The 14,931-nt window shown below is 43.2% G+C and overlaps 1 protein-coding gene across 1 annotated transcript in view; it reads right to left on the reverse strand.

Annotated features, from left to right (window-relative positions):
• Positions 1–12,380, reverse strand: part of FLT3LG (fms related receptor tyrosine kinase 3 ligand) — a 102,668-nt gene extending 90,288 nt beyond the window's left edge. Inside the window, exon 1 of the mRNA XM_073570993.1 lies at positions 12,256–12,380. The gene's annotated coding sequence lies outside the window, so the exon portion shown is untranslated. The remainder of the gene's footprint in view (positions 1–12,255) is intronic.
• Positions 12,381–14,931: the final 2,551 nt, after the last annotated feature.

Consider the following 14,931-nt stretch of genomic DNA (forward strand, 5'->3'; position numbering starts at 1 on the left):
TGCTAATCTATTTGCGTGGGGCATGTCTGTGTGTCTGTAGCTTGTCTGCATGTGTGTGTGGCCTGTCTGTGTGTGTGTGTGGCCTGTCTGTGTGTGTGGTTTTTTTTCATACTTTAATTGTTTTTCTGTTGCATGTGTATTGCATTTTATTTTCATATTTGCAATTGTGGTGTGATTGTGTTGTGTATTGTATGTGGTATATCTGTTGTATATCACTGTTTTTTTATTTTTTATTTATTGTGGTATTTTAAATAAAGAGCAGAGTAGCTCCTACTTGTGAAAATAAATAAAAATTAAAAAAAAAATTAATAAAAACTGTTTTTAAAAACTGTCCGTTGTATTATTTAAAAACCAGGTAAAATTAAGTATGGGTATATGAAGTGTTGGTTTTTGGTATACAAGTGTGTTACTCTCAAGTGAGAGTTTTTCAGGGAATTTACTCATGAAAACACTTTATACTTTCAGTGAGAGTTGGAATTTACACACATTAAAACACTTTCAATTTTACACACATGAAAAGACTTGGGTATACTCTCAGTGAGAGTTTAAGGGAATTTTACACAAATGAAAACACTTGGGTATACTCTCAGTGAGAGTTGGAATTTATACACATTAAAACACTTTGAATTTTACACACATGGAAAGACTTGGGTATGCTCTCAGTTGGAGTTTAAGGGAATTTTACACACATGAAAACACTTGGGTATACTCTCAGTGAGAGTTTAGGGGAATGTACACACATGAAAATACAAGGGTATACTATATGACTTTTGGGGAATTACTCACCCAATCACAGTGTGCTACTCTCAGTGAGAGATTGTAAGGGAATTTACACACATCCAAACACTAAAAGTGTGGGTATACTCAGGAATTACACACATGCAATCACAGTGTGGTTACTGTCAGTGAGAGATTTTCAGGGAATTTAGACACATTAATACCAATGAAGGTTTTATTTTTTATGTTATGATAATTTTCTTTATACTTGCAGATCCGTTCAGGAAGCAGCAGCACCTCCTGGAAGAACACAGCAGCAGCAGAAGAAATCTGCCAGCTAGGCCGCAGCAGTTAGCAAAGCACTTCTATTTTCCTGTAAGTATATTGACCTGAATGCTTTGATATCCTTTGTATAGTAGCTTTACAAGTGTCTTTTATACTTGCAGATCCTTTCAGGAAGCAGCAGTACCTCCTGGAAGAACACAGCAGCAGCAGAAGAAATCCGCCAGCTAGGCCGCAGCAGTTAGCAAAGCACTTCTATTTTCCTGTAAGTATATTGACCTGAAAGCTTTGATATCCTTTGTATAGTAGCTTTACAAGTGTCTTTTATACTTGCAGATCCGTTCAGGAAGCAGCAGCACCTCCTGGAAGAACAAAGCAGCAGCAGAAGAAATCCGCCAGCTAGGCCGCAGCAGTTAGCAAAGCACTTCTATTTTCCTGTAAGTATATTGACCTGAATGCTTTGATATCCTTTGTATAGTAGCTTTAGGCTAAGTGCACACGTACCGGAACTCTCGCGGAAATTACCGCGAGAATTCCGGAATTCCATTCCGCGGGAAAATCGCATTTTAAATTCCTGCGATTTTCCCGCGGAAAAGCTAGCATTTTGCAAGCGTAATTAGCTTGCAAAATGCTAGCGTTTTCCAAGCAATCTGTAGCATCGCTTGGAGAACTGATTGACAGGTTGGTCACACTCGTCAAACATAGTGTTTGACGAGTGTGACCAACTTTTTACTACTGAGGCCGCCTATGCGGCATCAGTAGTAAAAGATAGAATGTAAAAAAAAAATAAAAAATAATGTTATTCTCACCTTCCGACATCCCGCGCATCCGTTCCCAGTAATCCTTTGCGAAAATGCCCGCGATGACGTACGTTCTCGTGGGATCGCGATGTCTCGCGGTCATTCGCGATGACGTCGCGCGAATGACCGTGAGACTTCGCGATCCCGCGAGAACGGACGCCATCGCGGGCATTTTCACAAAGGCTTACTGGGACTGGGAGCGTGGAGAGAGGCGGGAATGCTGCGCGGGACGCCGAAAGGTAAGAATAACAATATTTTTTATTTTAAATTCTATTTTTTACAGGGATATGGTACCCAAAGCCCGGAGGACAGTCTCCTCTCCTCCGGACCGTGGGTACCATCCGCAATGGTTCTGCTTACTTTCCGTATGGTGTGCACAGCCACATGCGGGAAGTAAGCAGAACAATGCATTCCTATGGGTGCAGGATCACCGCGATTCCGCAAATTAATGAGCATGCTGCGTTTTTTACCGCGAAGCGATTCCGCCGCGGTAAAAACTGCAGCATTAGCACAGCATTGCGGAATCCCATAGGAATGCATGGGATGCTTATTTTTCGCGTTTTCGCTGCAAAATCGCGCAGTTAAAACCGCCGTGGAAACGCGAAAAAAATGCCACGTGTGAACTCAGCCTTCCAAGTGTCTTTTATACTTTCAGATCCGTTCAGGAAGCAGCAGCGCCTCCTGGAAGAACACAGCAACAGCAGAAGAAATCCGCCAGCTAGGCCGCAGCAGTTTGAGAAATATCTTCTTCTGGGAGCTCCCCCTCACAGCAACAGCCAACTGAGGTTAGATAAATGTTTTTATTTAACTATTATTTCACAGGTTTTTTTTTTGTTTTTTTTTACAATATATACATTTATTATGTATTCACAGGAACCTGAATCTGAGGAGCTTCCAGGAGGAGACATGCAGGGTGGAGAGACGCAAGGAGGGGGCGCGCAGAGTGTAAGTTTAGCACATATATACATACATACATACATAATGCTACACCCAACACAAACATTCATCACAGCACACACAATAACTACGCATCCATCCAACCCAAATTTTTCTTATTTTTGTTTTTACATTCTTCACAATCTGGTGCCCGCACAAGAGCGACTCCCAGGACATCCCAGCGTCGTCGAGGTGCTGGCTCTGGTGGTCGGTGAACGGTAAGTAACCCATAGCTAATTGATTAATGAACCTCATGTGTTTGAATTGAATGTAAATTTTTTTTTTTCTTCACAGCGTGCTCCCCAGAGACTGTTTGAGGAGGGTCTCATAATAGAGACGGACGACCTCATCCAGGCAGTGCAATCACAGGAGCCGCTGTGGAATATGGCAGACCGTTTACATGCCGACCAACCGACCACCCGACGGCTCTGGGATGAGGTGTGTTCGGAGGTAGTAAACAACTGGGAGTTGCTCGATGCGAGGGCCAGGGATTTTGTGCGTAAGTATTCCAATTTCAGTATCTTGATTTACAGCATGTGAAGTGTTGAATACTAACCACTTTGTTTTTTTCCTTCACAGGTGAGAGGGTTATCACACGGTGGCGGTCGCTCAGGGATCGCTTCAAGAGGGACTTCAACAAGGAGATGCAGGCCCCGAGTGGATCAGGAAGACGCCGGAGCACCCAGTACAAAAATTACAGAGCCCTGGCGTTCCTCCGGTCGACGATGGTGAGCAGAAGGTAAATATTCCACACACCATTTCTGTAGTACAAATGTTGACATGTTTAACCTAATTTTTTTTTTCAGCAATGCTAAATGAAATATAAAGATATTAATATATTTTTTTTCTCTTTTTTTAGCACTGTCTGCAGCACTAGGGAGCCTGCTTCTGTGTTGCCTCCCTCTGGAGGGATCCCTTCGGAGACCGCCACCGGTGACCACATCGAGGTATCCGACCCCTCCCTACCTTCCCTCTTGTCTCATCCCTCTATCCCCTCCACCAGCACTGGAGCAGCAGGGCAGACTTCATCACATGAAGCTGCTGTTGACAACTTACAGTACCCTTTACCCCACCCCTCTGACACTGCCGCAACATCTCAACCAACTTTTGGTTCTGGCCGACAGCGTCTGAGGAGTCAGGAAAGGATGACCTTGTCTGACTGTTTGAGTCTGAACACATCTGTCCAGCATGGTTTCCATACTTATGGAGAACGGTTACCTTCTGGGTTGACCATGATCAATCAAAGCATCATGGAACTCAGAAGATACATGGAACAGATGAATTCAGAGTCAAACCAGACGCCGAGACATATCTTTTTTCAATCTGATGTCCGGCAAATGGAAGGTTTAAGTACTCACCAGCAGATGCGTGTGATGCAAGCCTGTCACAATACTCTAGTGGAGGTACTCTCAGAAGCATCCCATCCTCCCTCTGTCCATCCTTCCCCCGTCTATCCTTCCACCGTGCATCCTTCCACCACCATCCATCATACAATCATCCCTCCTCCTACCACTCCCTCTCCTATCTCTAGTTCCCCATTCCATTCTTCCCAGTACCTTCCTTCCCCATTGCATTATACCCCAATGCCCTCACCATACCCACCCCCACACACACCTCCAATGTTCCCACAAACCTTGTCTGTCCATCCACTCCCGTCCCAACCTCATGTTTTCAACCCCCCTTCCACTTCTGATCCTCAACAACTCCCTTCCCGGTCCCCCCCCCCCGATGTGGTCAACCCTGTTATCCCCTTCAATAGTATCTCCACCCAACAATACCAACAGTTGTAAGGTGTTTGTAATAAAAATAATTTTTGTATTTAAAAAAAAAAAAAAATTTGTACAAAAAAATTTTTATTTTCCAATAAAAAAAGTTTAAAAAAATTTGACAAATAAAATTTTTTTGTTAAAAAGAGCTTTATTGTGTAGTTTATTTTTTTTATTTAATTATTGGTAAAGGTTGAAAGTACACCGGTGGTGTAAAAGGGAAAAAAACCACAACACTTGGTAACATTTTAAAGTAAACTGGTGGTGAGGTAAAAAAAAAAACACAACACAAAAAGTACACTGGTGGTGAGGTTAAAAAAAAAAACAACACTTGGTAACATTTAAAAGTACACTGGTGGTGTACAAGGTAAAAAAACACAACACTTGGTAACATTTTACAGTAAACCGTTGGTGAAAACACAACACTGTTATTACCCACAATTGGTATAAAAAAACAAAATTATACCATGTCATCTTGCCAGGCAAGTTTTCCCTCTAGTGTCAGAAAATAATCTGCAAATGTGTCCCTCATTCTTACCACTGACCCAGTACTCCGAACAGTTGGCTGCTGATAATCCCACAATGTGGTTTCAGATAGATTTTCTTCTATGGAAACAGGTTCCTTTGAAAGTACAAAATTGTGCAGGATGACACACACCTTCACCACCTCATCCAGTGTCTCTGTTTTCATTTTTATGGCCATTAACAGGACTCTCCATTTTGCAGTTAAAATGCAAAAAGCACACTCCACCACTCTGCGCGCTCTGGTCAATCGATAGTTATATATTTTTTTGCGGTGTGTCAATCCACGACTACCATATGGCTTGAGTAGGTGTTTGGTTAGCTGAAATGCGTCATCACCAACGCACACAAATGGCATTGGTGGGCCTGTTGTTCCAGGGAGTGGTCTGGGAGGTGGGAAAGCAAAACTGTCTCCATACAAACGACGGCCCATTGCGGACATCTTGAAGACCTGAGAGTCATTTGAACGACCATATGCACCAATGTCCATAGCAATGAATTTGCATTTTGCGTCTGCAATGGCCATAAGTACAATAGAAAAGAATTTCTTGTAGTTGTAAAATTCTGATCCAGATCCAATGGGTTTCACAATCCGAATATGCTTCCCATCCACGGCACCAATGCAATTTGGAAACTGGCAGATTTGTTGAAAGTTGTCAGCAATCTCCAACCACCTCTCCTGTGTTGGCTGTGGGATCTATTCCTCCTGTAGACAATCCCACAATGCACGGCAGGTTTGTTGTACAATTCCAGATACAGTTGAAATCCAAAGGCGGAACTGGTAATGGAGGGAGGTGAATGATTCTCCAGTTGCTAGGAAACTTGTAAAAAAAAAAAAGGGAAAAAAGTTAAATTAATACAAAATACAAGCCATAACATAACAATAAAAGTATGCTGAATCTGAAACCTTTTAAAAAATAGATAACTTACCGAAGGGTCACCATCAAACGCTCCGCCGGTGAAATAGAAAACCACATGTAGGTGTCCCTTCTCCGGATTTGTTCTCCAACACACTCCACCAATTTCTCAAACAAGTCCTACCTCATGTGCACATAGTTGAAGAACTTGTCCGGGTTATCCTTCAATTCCAGGTATAGTGTTGAAAACACGCCACGGGTAAACCTCTGCGCATTAATCGGATGAATCCACTGCCGTCGTCACCTCAGACGTAGGATTTGCAGTCTTCTTTTCTCCCTCTGGAGAGCAATAATTGCCAACCGATTGCAGTGGAGATCAAATTCCACACAGAAGCTGTCAATACTCGCACTAACTCCTTCCATCGCTGCCACTAGCTCTAAAACCTTTCAAAGATATTGTATTACAACACCCTAGATATAGTTTTCCCTAGTTTCCAGTATCCAATCACAATTGGGAGCATTTTCTAAGAGCCAATCATATTTGGGAGCATCCCATTTTGGAGGTGTGGAAAAACGGATCCGCAAGAAAACGGATCCAACGGATGGAAAAACGGATGCCAGCTGATGGTACGGATCCGTTTTTTTACGGATCCGTACAAAATCCGTATAGCGGATCCGTAAAAAACCGGATCCGTACCAACAGCTGGCATCCGTTTTTTACACATTTTTTGCGGATCCACCAATTTCACTTTTTGGCGGATTTTGACTGATTTGAAAAAACTGAAGTGTGAAACAGGCCTAAGTTGGCTTTGCTTCTATCCTAGAAACCACAGAAATAGCCAAACTAAGCCAATAACTGACTGCAGCGGTGGTGGTTTCTAACAGTCAGTGATTGGCTTAGCAGGTATTTCCTTTGTGTTTGGGCTGTGACTAGGGATCAAAGGCCAGCAGAAATAGAGTAAGTGATGGAACAAACTCTATGTTGACCAGTCTGTGCCCTTTTAAGTATAATTTTAAGTGGCCAGATAATCCCTCCAAGGGGTCAAAAGACACAGCTGTGATAACGGTATCCTAAAGCCCCCTTCACACATAGCGAGATCGCTAGCGATATCACTAAAGCGTCACCGATTTTGTGACGCAACAGCGATATCGGTAGCGATCTCGCTACATGTGATACTTCCCTCCGACCCGGCTCCCTGCTGGATATTGCTGATCATGCGAGATCGGCCTGGTCCATTTCTCGTCGTTGGCTTCCTGCTGGCGGCGACGAGCGACTCCATGGACGCGAGCGGAAGACGTCACTCTCGCTTGCGTGACAGGTAAGTATCGACCACCGACCGCTACTGCATCGCTAGTGAGATCTGCCTGTTTGGCAGCTCACTAGCGACCATTTAGCGAGGCACCAGCGATCCTGACCGGGTCGTATCGTTGTCAGGATCGCTGGTGCATCGCTAAATGTAACGGGACCTTAACTGTACCAGGCAGTGCACCTCTGTCATTCATCATTCAGATGTACGTCTGAGGGCAGGTCGTAGTTTTCAGTTGTTTGCTTTCCTCATTGACACAATTTGAGCCCATACAACAAGGGGTTTAGCAGTTTACACCACCCTGCTGAGGGTATGTCAAAATTACTCAACAACCGGCTTCTCATACAACTGTCTCGCCCTGCCATGTGCCCTAAGCTGGGTTCACACAAGTGTATAAAAAAATTTTTTTAAAAAAATCAGAAAACTCGGATGATTTTTTTTTATCTCACTTGTCACCTGTTAATCCTTTTTTTTTTTTGGTTTACTAGCAGCTATTAGCCATTTACAGTTTCCTTTGTTACAGAACTGCAATGTATCCATAAAAATCGGATGCTTTACTGTGGCTCCGTACTACATTCTTTTTTTATTTATTTTCTTTTTTTCAGGCTTGAATAGATGAATTCCATCTAATTTATGGGGAAAAAAAGAGTGCATTTTTTCCACAGGCAGATTCCATCATTGAAAAAAATTGCACATTTGCATTGCCCCATTGAATAACATCGGTCCGAGCGCGTCCGTTTTCTTTCACTGACAGCACTCAGACCTTAGAGGGTTAAAAATGAAAGAGGATAATGACCTTGCACTTTGTTACCGATAATGAGCTGCTTCCAACAAAAAATACAAACACCCCCCCAAAAAAATACTTCCTATAATGCCACTCTTTCAGTATTTGGTCAGTATTTTGCACTAGTATTTGTAAGCCAAAACCAGGAGTGTGGTGATAAATACTGTAGAGAAGTGGTGACGTGTTTCTATTGTACTTTTCATCTGATTTTTCCACTTCTGATTTTGGCTTACAAATACTGATGTAAAAATCTGACCAAATACTGAAGGTGTGAACATGGTTTAATCCCTTCCTGACATCTGACGTACTATCCCGTCCATGGGACCCGGGCCCCTATGCCTATGGACGGGATAGTACGTCATAGCGATCAGCGCCACTCCCGAGGGGAGCGCCGCTGATCGCGGCTGGGTGTCAGCTGATTATCACAGCTGACACCTGGTACTATGTGTCAGGGGCGGTCACGGACCGCCCCCGGCACATTGCGATCAAACATGATCGCAGTGTACCGGGGATTTAGGGAAGCATCGGCAGGGAGGGGGCTCCCTCCATGGTTCTCTGAGACCCCCGCAGCAGCGTGATGTGCAGCGCTGCTGCAGCGGCCTCCTTCCCTGCATGTCCCCGGATCCAATATGGTGGCAGTGACCTTCGGGGGCCTGCAGGGAGCCGGCTTCCTCAGTGCCTGCAAAGCACAGGCATGAGGAAGCCTTCTGCAGTGCCTGTGTCAGATCGCTGATCTGGCACAGCGATCTGTGATGTGTCAGATCAGCGATCTGTCACAGGACAGTGATGTCCCCCCTGGGACAGTGTAATAAAGTTAAAAAAAAAAAAAAAGAAGTGTAAAAATAATTTATATTAAAAAAAAAAAAAAAATCGCTAAATAAATAAAAAAAAAAAAAAATTCCCTAATAAATTCATGTTTTTGAAATAACAACAAAAAAAACCAATAAAAGTACACATATTTAGTATCGCCGCGTCCGCAACGACCCGCCATATAAAACTGTACCATTAGTTAACCCCTTTAGTGAACCCCTTCAAAAATAAAAATAAAAAACAAAGCAAAAAAATAATGCTTTATTATCATACCGCCGAACAAAAAGTGCAATAATGCGCGATCAAAAAGACAGATATAAATAACCAGGGTACCGCTGAAATCATCATCTTGTCCTGCAAAAAAGGAGCCACCACTCAGCGTCATCAGCGAAAAAATAAAAAAAGTTATAGCTCGCAGAATAAAGCTATGCAAAAATAATTATTTTTTATATAAAATTGTTTTCATTGCATAAAAGCACCAAAACATAAAAAAAGACATAAATGAGGTATCGCTGTAACCGTACTGACCCGAAGAATAAAACCGCTTTATCAATTTTACCACACACGGAACGGTGTAAACGCACCCCCCCAAAAGAAATTCTTGAAATGCTGTTTTTTTTTCATTCTGCATCCCAAAAATCGGAATAACAAGCGATCAAAAAATGTCACATGCCTGAAAATTGTACCAATAAAAACGTCAACTCGTCCCGCAAAAAATAAGACCTCACATGACTCGGTAGGTCAAAATATGGAAAAATTATAGCTCTCAAAATGTGGTGAAGCAAAAACTATTTTTACAATAAAAAGCGTCTTTTAGCGTATGACAGCTGCCATACATAAAAATCCGCCATAAATAGTAAATCAAACCCCCCGTTATCACCCCCTTAGTTAGGGAGAAATAATAAAATTAAAAAATGTATTTATTTCCATTTTCCCATTAGGGTTAGGGCTAGGGTTAGGGCTGAGATTAGGGTTAGGGGTGTGTTGGGGTTAGGGTTGGAGTTAGAATTGGGGGGTTTCCACTGTTTGGGCACATCAGGTGCTCTCCAAACGCAACATGGCATCTGATCTCAATTCCAGCCAATTCTGCGTTGAAAAAGTCAAATGGTGCTCCTTCCCTTCCAAGCTCTGCCATGTGCCCAAACAGTGTTTTACCCCCACATATGGGGTATCAGCCTACACAGGACAAATTGCAAAACAACTTTCGGGGTCCAATTTCTCCTGTTACCCTTAGGAAAATAAAAAATTGGGGGCAAAAATACCATTTTTGCGGAAAGAAAATATGATTTTTTTTATTTTCACCCCCGGGCGTTATAAACTTCTGTGAAGCACTTGGGGATTCAAAGTGCTCACCACACATCTAGATAAGTTCCGTGGGGGGTCTAGTTTCCAAAATGGAGTCACTTGTGGGGAGTTTCAACAGATTAGGCACATCAGTGGCTCTCCAAAGGCAACATGACACCCGCAGATCATTTCATCAAAGTCTGCATTCCAAAACGTCACTACTTCCCTTCCGAGACCCGACGTGTGCCCATACAGTAGTTTTCTCCCACATATGGGGTATCAGCGTACTCAGGACAAATTGAACAACTTTTGGGGTCCAATTTCTCCTGTTACTCTTGGGAAAATAAAAAAAATTGGGGACTAAAAGATCATGCTTGTGGAAAAAATATGATTTTTTTATTTTCACGCCCGGGCGTTATAAACTTCTGTGAAGCACTGGGGGGTTCAAAGTGCACACCACACATCTAGATAAGTTCCCTAGGGGTCTAGATTCCAAAATAGTGTCATCTGTGGGGTGTTTCCACTGTTTAGGCACATCTGGGGCTTTCCAAACGCGACATGGTGTCCAATCCCAATTCCAGCCAAAAAAGCCAAATGGCACTGCTTCCCTTCCGAGCTCTGCCATGTGCCCAAATAGTGGTTTACCCCCACATGAGGGGTATCAGCGTACTCAGGAGAAATTGCACAATAACTTTTAGGGTCCAGTTACCCTTGGAAAAATAAAAATTGAGGGTGAAAAGTTCATTTTTGTGGAAAAAATATGATTTTTTAAATGTACGGCTGTACTTTATAAACTTCTGTGAAGCCCTTGTGGGTTCAAAGTTCTCACCACATATCTAGATAAGTTCCTTGGGGGGTCTAGTTTCCACAATGGGGTTATTTGTGGGGGGTTTTCATTGTTTAGGCACATCAGGGGCTCTCCAAACATGACATGGCGTCCGATCTGAATTCCAGCCAATTTTGCAAAAAAAAAAAGTCAAACGGCGCTCCTCCCCTTCTGAACTCTGCCATGGACCGAAACAGTGGTTCCCCCCCCACATATCAGGTATCAGCGTACTCAGGGCAAATTGCACAATAACTTTTGCAGTCCAATTTCTCCTGTTACCCTTGGTAAAATAAAAAAAATGGACCTGAAGTAAGTTTTTGTGTAAAAAAGTTAAATGTTCATTTTTTTTTAAACATTCAAAAAATTCCTGTGAAGGGTCCCTGAAGGGTTAATAAACTTCTTGAATGTGGTTTTGAGCACCTTGAGGGGTGCAGTTTTTAGAATGGTGTCACTTTTGGGTATTTTCTATCATATAGACCCCTCAAAGTGACTTCAAATGTGATGTGGTCCGTAAAAATAAAATGGTGTTCCAAAAATGAGAAATCGCTGGTCAACTTTTAACCCTTATAATTTCCTAATAAAAAAAAAAAATTGGTTCCATAATTGTGCTGATGTAAAGTAAACATGTGGGAAATGTTACTTATTAAGTTTTTTGTATGCCATATCTCTGTGATTTAAGGGCATAAAAATTCAAAGTTGGAAAATTGCAAAATTTTAAACATTTTCACCAAATTTACGTTTTTTTCACATATAAACGCAAGTTATATGAATTAAATTTTACCACTAACATGAAGTACAATATGTCACGAGAAAACAATGTCAGAATCACCGGGATCCATGGAAGCGTTTCAGAGTTATTACCTCATAAAGGGACAGTGGTCAGAATTGTAAAAATTGGCCTGGGCATTAACATGCAAACCACCCTTGGGGGTAAAGGGGTTAAAATAGAGGAACGTTCTTGATGGCTGTTTGCTTAAGAACTCAGTATTATTATCATGACTCGTGCAATAGGTTAACAAAAAAAAATTAAGAACATATACGTAACACTCCTCAAAGGAAAAGCAAAGTCATAAGAAAAAAAAAGTAAAAAAGTAACAAAGTCAAAATGCAAAAATTCTACAACACCCCCAATAAATGTTAACCAACCATGGTAGTATGGAGAACAGACCCCCAAAGTACAGAGATGCAAAGAGAACGACCTCCATACATACAGAATGTTTCCATATGTAATGGATTATTGACACTTTGTATTTGTAAACGACATGAAAGGCAGAAAAGAAACCGCAGCCTGGGAACAAAGTCCAATCCCTGGCGTTTTGGGAAGGATAGAGCACATATCACTTGCTGTAATCCCAGAAACCTACCCTGGTCGTATCTGGCGCAGATGAGGAGTCACACTGCGACCTTTCTGCTGTGCATGGCTCTCAGGAGGCAGAAATGGTTCTGTATGAAGCTCCCAGCATGTTATAGCAATGTCGACACCCACGAGTCAATAGGTCCTACTCCTTTGGAAATCCCCTTGCGACTTTTCTGTGGGTAGTTGGCGCACGAGCCCTGTGCTGCAACTGTTGGTCTTCTGCAGCCTGACAAGGAGCCTGGAAAGCATGGAGAATGATTTCTGGGAAATCAATCGAAAGTGAAAACTTTCATTCAGATCCCTCTCTGCAGAAAAAGGGGTTTGGTATGCACAGTGACTTAAGCCAAGAATTAGTAACCCCTTCATGTCTGTGCAGCATAGGAAAGCAATGCAGCTGATGCACGCAAAGCTGTCAGCTATTTATTCCCATGGGAAAGTCCCCAATGTGGGAAAGCCCCCAATATTGACCTTAGGCCTCATTCAGATGTCCCTGTCTCCGGTACGTGTGGTGACACTTAGGCTGGGTTCACATAGCGTTAATGGGCTGCGTTTAACGCATCCGTTAGGCTAGTTTCACACTTGCTTTTTTTTGCAGCGTGTTTTTCCCGCAAAAAAACGCATTGAAAAAACGCATACAAAAGCATACAACTGCTGCGTTTTTTTCAAGCATTTTTATGAGCATGCATGAAAAAAACGCAGCGTTTTTATGCGTTTGTATGCGTTTTTAGTGCGTTTTTACCGCGTTTGCGTTTTTTTCCAACATTAGGTGGCCCCTCACACTAACCCAAACCATGACCCTAACCCTTAACCAAATCATACTTAACCCTAACCCAAACCCTAAACCCTAACTAACCCTAACCCTAACCCTGACCCTAACCCTAACCCTGACCCTAACCCTAACCCTTAACCAAATCATACTTAACCCTAACCCAAACCCTAAACCCTAACTAACCCTAACCCTAACCCTGACCCTAACCCTAACCCTGACCCTAACCCTAACCCTGACCCTAACCCTTAACCAAACCATACTTAACCCTAATCCTGACCCTAACCCTGACCCTAACCCTTAACCAAACCATACTTAACCCTAACCCTGACCCAAACCCTAACCCTGACCCTGACCCTAACCCTAACCCTAAACCCCCTTAACTAACCCTAACTCTAACCCAAACCCCTAAATTCCATGGTTAAAAAAAAAACGCATATGCAAAAAAACGCATACATGAGCATGCCAGTGCGCACATATGCGCATCCATAGGCTATAATGGCCATTTTTAGCGCAAAACGTGCGCATATGTGCGCATGCGCTTTTTTGCAGGGCCAAAAAATGCAACATGCTGCGTCTGGAAAATACAAACGCACACCCCAAAAAAACGCAGCGCATGAAAATCGCATACATGCGCTTACAAGCGCGCAGGTATGCGCACCCATGTTAAATATAGGGGAAAAAACGCATGCGCACATATGCGTTTTTTTCCAGCGCTAAAAAACGCAAATGTGAAACCAGCCTAACATAGTGGCATTAACTCTATGTAACGGATGCGCTAACGCACCCATACACTGCTATAGACGAGCGCATCGCTAACGCATGCCTTAATCGGCATGCGTTAGCGATGTGCCATCATTCTGTGACGGAGCCTCGGACCCAGGCTGCAGCATCTGAGGATCCGTCACAGCTAGCACAGATGAAGCAGCTGCGCTAGCGGGAGGACATAACGCGACCGCGTTACGCCATAGCCTTGACGCAGTCCGTCAGCGCTTTGAGTTGAACGTACTGCTGTTAATGCTATGTGAACCTGGCCTTACACACATGTAGACCCATTCAGGTGAATAGGTCTGTGCACATGTCAGTGTGCTTCCACGGGCTGTGTGTCCTCATTCAAAATACGCTCACATGTCCGTTGTTTAGCAGCATGTCCCACACATGTGCACAGGGATGACATCCATGTGTCATCAGTGTGACATGTCTCGGCGCCTGAGAAGCAGCGGTACAGTTAGCGCTGTTCCCCAGCACCGGGTGCCGAAGACGGCGCTCATCATTCTCCCCTACAATCAGAGCGAGCAGGGGAGAGAGATGAGAGTTATATTCAAGTGATAATAGTGAGAGCAGATGGCGGCTGATGGGAGTATTCATCAGCCACCGCCTGAGCTATAAATAAATTTAAAAAATGGCGTGGGTTCCCCCATATTTTTGAGAACCAGCAAGGCAAAACTGTCAGCTGAACCCTGCAACCCTCAGCTGTCAGCGTTAGCAAGGTTGGTTATCAAAAATAGAGGGGTCCCAACACTGTTTTTTAATAATTTAAATAAATAATTAAAAAACCGGCGTGGGGTCCCCCCAATTTTGACAACCAGCCTTGCTAAAGCAGACAGCTGGGGGCTGGTATTCTCAGGCTGTTAAGGGGCCATGGATATTGACCCCCCAAGCCTAAAAATAGCAGCCTACAGCCACACAGAGACGGCACGTCTATTAGATGCTCCGATTCTGGTGCTTTGCCCGGCTCTTCCCACTTGCCCTGTAGCGGTGGCAAGTGGGGTTCATATTTGTGGGGCTAATGTCACCTCTGTATTGTAAGGTGACATTAAGCCCATGGCTTAGTAATGTAGAGGCGTCTATAAGGGTGTTTTTCCACATTCCGGATTGCCATCGCTTTGGACGCAGCAGAAAGCCTGCTCCACCCAA

The sequence above is a fragment of the Dendrobates tinctorius genome, unplaced genomic scaffold, assembly GCF_039654945.1.
Source record: "Dendrobates tinctorius isolate UK_male_01 unplaced genomic scaffold, ASM3965494v1 ptg000028l, whole genome shotgun sequence".
Lineage (NCBI taxonomy): Eukaryota > Metazoa > Chordata > Amphibia > Anura > Dendrobatidae > Dendrobates > Dendrobates tinctorius.